This window comes from Gopherus evgoodei, chromosome 21, assembly GCF_007399415.2.
Source record: "Gopherus evgoodei ecotype Sinaloan lineage chromosome 21, rGopEvg1_v1.p, whole genome shotgun sequence".
In the NCBI taxonomy this organism is placed as follows: Eukaryota; Metazoa; Chordata; order Testudines; family Testudinidae; genus Gopherus; species Gopherus evgoodei.
This window is the reverse complement of record NC_044342.1, coordinates 8,830,215-8,835,367: the sequence shown is the minus strand read 5'-3', so window position 1 is coordinate 8,835,367 and position 5,153 is coordinate 8,830,215. Positions and strand designations below refer to the sequence as shown.

At 44.7% G+C, this 5,153-nt stretch overlaps 1 pseudogene; it reads right to left on the bottom strand.

Annotated features, from left to right (window-relative positions):
- Positions 1-590: 590 nt before the first annotated feature.
- LOC115637918 lies at positions 591-4,172 on the bottom strand (annotated as a pseudogene).
- Between the last annotated feature and the right edge of the window lie 981 nt (positions 4,173-5,153).

Here is a 5,153-nt window from a genome sequence, read left to right as displayed (position 1 = left end):
CACTATATTACACAAGGGAAACATCTCCAGTCATTCTTCCGCTTTATTGTGCGGTGGTCAGGCCTCAGCTGGAGTATTGTGTCCAGTTCTGGGCACCGCATTTCAAGAAAGATGTGGAGAAATTGGAGAGGGTCCAGAGAAGAGCAACAAGAATGATTAAAGGTCTTGAGAACATGACCTATGAAGGAAGGCTGAAGGAATTGGGTTTGTTTAGTTTGGAAAAGAGAAGACTGAGAGAGGACATGATAGCAGTTTTCAGGTATCTAAAAGGGTGTCATCAGGAGGAGGGAGAAAACTTGTTCACCTTACCCTCCAATGAGAGAACAAGAAGCAATGGGCTTAAATTGCAGCAAGGGAGATTTAGATTGGACATTAGGAAAAAGTTCCTAACTGTCAGGGTAGTTAAACACTGGAATAGATTGCCTAGGGAAGTTGTGGAATCTGCATCTCTGGAGATATTTAAGAGTAGGTTAGATAAATGTCTATTAGGGATGGTCTAGACAATATTTGGTCCTGCCATGAGGGCAGGGGACTGGACTCGATGACCTCTCGAGGTCCCTTCCAGTCCTGGAGTCTATGAGTCTATGAGTCTATGATTGAGACACTACTTGGGAGATATTTCTCAGAGGCTCGTGTGACTGAAGGAAAATTATCCGATTTTTTAAAAATATTTTCATTGTTATTTTCCTCAAACCATCTTTCACCTCCTTGTTCCTGAAGCTGTAGATAATGGGGTTCAAAAGTGCAATCCTCAATGAATAGAAAAGAGAGGACAACTTGTCCACATCCAGACCATAACTGAATTTGGGGTGTACATATATGATAAGGGCAATCCTGTAGCACAATGTCACCACGATGAGGTATGAGAAGTAGGTGGAGAAGGCTCTATGCCTGCCTTCAGTGAACCTAATTCTCAGGATGGTGGAGATGATACAGATGTAGGACACCAGACTCAGCAACAATGGCATCATGAGGGTGAAGGCGGCAACCACGAAGATCTGGATCTCAATCCAGTAGGTGTTCCAGCACACCAGCTTCATCACTGGCTGGATATTACAGAAAAAGTGGTTGATCACATTGGACCTACAAAAAGGAAGTGTGAAGACAGAGGTTATGTGCCTGACTGCCACCAGCACGCCACAGATCCACTAACCACCTGTCAGCTGGATGCAAACCCTCTTATTCATAATGACAACATAGCGCAATGGGGTTACATATTGCACTGTAGTGGTCATATGCCATAGAAGCCAGGAGAAAGCATTCAGTAATGTCAAAGAATAGAAAGAAAAACATCTGCACAGCACAAATGGAAAAGGAAATATTTTTATTTTCTGAGAGGAGGTTGACCAGCATCTTGGGTAGAGTGACTGAGGTGTAACAGAGGTCCAAGGAGGACAATTTCCTAAGGAAAAAGTACATCGGTGTGTGAAGGGTCGGATTGACATGTACAACGATGATGATGAGAATGTTGCCCAGCACTGTGACAATGTAAATACATAGGAACACCACAAACAGAATGAGATTCATGTCTGGGTGGTTAGAGAAGCTGAGAATGACAAACTTAGTCACAGTGGGCACCTAACTCCACAAAAAAACAGCCAAAGATGAGGACATTCTTCAGAATTTTTAGCTAAGTGGTTAGGGTACTGTCATGGTATAATTCCCCACTCTGAACCTTAGCGTCCAAAAGATGGGGTACCAGCATGAATTCCTCTAAGCTCAATTACCAGCGTAGAACCTGTAGCACTGCCACCAACCAGGAAATCCAGTGCCTGGTACACTCTGGTCCCCCCAAAACCTTGCCCGGGGACCCCCAAGACCCAGTCCCTCTGGATCTTAACACAAGGAAAGTAAACCCTTTCCCTCACCATTGCCTGTCCCAGGCTTCCCCTCCCTGCGTTACCCTGGAAGATTACTGTGATTCAAACTCCTTGAATCTTAAAACAGAGAGGAAAATTCACCTTCCCCCCTCCTTCTCTCTCCCCCTCCAAGACTCTCCCTGAGAGAGAAAGTAATCCTAACACAGAGAGAAAATTAACCTCTTCTCTCCCCCTTCCCTCCTTTCTCCCCACCAATTCCCTGGTGGATCCAGACCCAGTCCCCTGGGGTCTCACCAGAATAAAAAAAACAATCAGGTTCTTAAAAAAGAAAAGCTTTTAATTAAAAAAAAGAAAAAAACAGTAAAAATTATCTTTGTGAATTTAAGATGGAATATATTACAGGGTCTTTCAGCTACAGACACTGGGAATACCCTCCCAGTCTATGTATACAAGTAAAAATTAAAATCCTTTCAGCAAAATACAAATTTGAACTCCTTCCAGCCAAACACACATTTGAACTCCTCCCAGCCAAATGCACATTTGCAAATAAGGAAAACAAACATAAGCCTAACTAGCCTTATCACCTAGTACTTACTATTTTGAATCTTCTTTGGGGCAGAGAGTGTGTGATACTGACTCTCCTGTGTGGTGGTTAGTGTAATCCCCTGGAAGCTGAGTGCCCTGGGTTCCTGTCCCCCTGCTTCAATGACTTTTAGTTGTTTATTCAAGTGGAACAGCTCCAACAGAAGAGACCAAGAGAGTCCCACGTCAGGATATCCTGTAACCAGGGGTTATGACAGTCATTTGTGATGTGAGAAACCCTGATACAAATCCCTTCTCCTCATCAGACAGATGGGGAACCGAACTGCAGGGGGTCTCCCACATCCCACGTGAGTGCCCTAGCCACTGAGCTAAAGGTTCTGAGACAGCTTCTCCTGCACAACCTCCTCCTCCATTGTTGTTTTTTAGCTTTGGTTTTATTTTTTTGTGAGAAACCCCAGAAGCACCGAACTCTTTGAGAGGGCTTCCTGGCTGTGGAACCTAAGACATGGGAGGTACCTCTCTTCAGTCTGGACTTTGTCACTGAACTCCTATTGAGGGGCAGGGCCTAGCACACACCCCTCAACTCGGCATCTCCAATTAGCTAGTTTAGGCAGTTCCCAACTCAGCATTCTGGCTTTTATGGATCTTATTATTTGTTGCCTATTTCCCTCCAATCATTGTAGAGGGAGCCTTGGCCCCTAACTCAGGGTCTGTGAATCCCAACTTAGGCCTTCTCAGAATGAGAAAACCTCATAATACTCAGTGAACGCCTGGCTAACAATGAATTCCCCAGGGGCAAAAAAGATCCTGTAATGAAGGATTTTTCATGCCCAAGGACCCCACAATCATAAAAATAAGCTGACCAACAGTGAACCAGCAACCTCTTGTTGCTAACTTTCAGAGGGCATTGGTGGGTGGGGCAGAGGTATTTTAAGGGATTCTATAGGTCAGATATCTGCATATTAGTTCCCCAACGTGTGGCACGTAAGTAGCCCTGTGGACATCATAATTATTGTGAAATCCATGGATGGCTAATATTTAAAAACTTATGCATCTATACTGGAAATGACGTTCTTAAGATTTTAAAGGTAAGGAAGGTTACCAGGAGATGACACACTGAGGACATGGGCCCTTCAGGCACTTGTTAACAGATGCTTATCTTCCTGTCTAATCATGTGTGCATTGTATATTGTCTGCCTCATAATTTTAGCTTACTTGCATACTAAGCCAAGTGCTGATTAAGAGATTGTGATATCTAGAAGAAAGCAAATATACAGGAATAATCAATCAGCAGGAGGGCCTCTTGTTTATGAATACAGAACAAAGGGCATTCGATATATCTAGGGGTGCAACACATTCCCTGTATCCTTCCCCAAGGAGACAAGCCAACACTGTGTTTTGTCTCATGAAACAGGAGGTCACAGCCAGCCTGGCTGTAAAGTGCTGGAGAGTTATACTTTATTGGACAGGGGAATACGTTGTTACTCATAGACTCATAGACTATAAGGTCAGAAAGGACCATCGTGATCATCTAGTCTGAACTCCTGCACATTGCAGGCCCCAGAACCTCATCCACACACTCCTGTAAGAGACCCCTAACCTCAGGCTGAGTTACTGAAGTCCTCAAATCATGGACACTAGACGGGGAGAGCTCTGAGTTACTACAGAGAATTCTTTCCCAGGTATCTGCCTGGTGAGTCTTGCCCATGTGTTAAGGGTCTAACCGATCACCATATTTGGGGTCAGGAAGGAATTTTCCTCTGGGTCATATTGGAAGAGAACCTGGGGTTTTTTCAGAGTGGTAACCATGTTAGTCCATACCAAATGGACTAAAGGTAAAAAATCCACTGCTATCTACATACTACACGGACCACAGTGAGAGATTATGTCATACTCTATCTAAAAAACTGAGGAACCACCTGATCAGCATCCTATACAGCAAACAGGAAAACATCAAAAAAGAGCTCTCCAACCTGGAGACTCTCATTAATAACCAAACTTCTATACAAACGGACTTCACTAGAATAAGACAGGAGATCTACATTACTCACTTCACCTCTCTTCAAAGGAAAAAGGACTGTAAGCTGTCTAAACTCCTACCTGCCACATGGGGCCACAACAGTGGTACCCCTAACCCACCCAGCAATATCGTCAATCTATCCAACTACACACTCAGCCCAGAAGAAAAGTCTGTCCTATCTCGGGGACTCTCTTTCTGCCCTGCCACCCCCACCAACATGATACAGTTCTGTGGTGATCTGGAAGCCTACTTTCGCCGTCTCCGACTCAAAGAATACTTCCAGGACAACACTGAACAGTGCACTGATACACGGGTGCCCTCCCACCAACAGCACAAGAAAAAGAACTCCACATGGACTCCTCCTGAGGGTCGAAATGACAGCCTGGACCTATACATTGAATGCTTCCGCCGGCGTGCACAGGCAGAAATCGTGGAACAACAACATCGCTTGCCTCACAACCTAAGCCGTGCAGAACGCAATGCCATCCACAGCCTCAGAAACCACCCTGACATTATCATCAAAGAGGCTGATAAAGGAGGTGCTGTTGTCATCATGAACAGGTCTGACTATCAAAAGGAGGCAGCCAGACAACTCTCCAATACCAAATTCTACAGGCCACTTCCCTCAGATCCCACTGAGGAATACACTAAGAAACTACAGCATCTACTCAGGACACTCCCTACACTAACACCAGAAGAAGTCAACATACCCCTAGAGCCCCGACCAGGGTTATTCTATCTACTACCCAAGATCCACAAACCCGGAAATC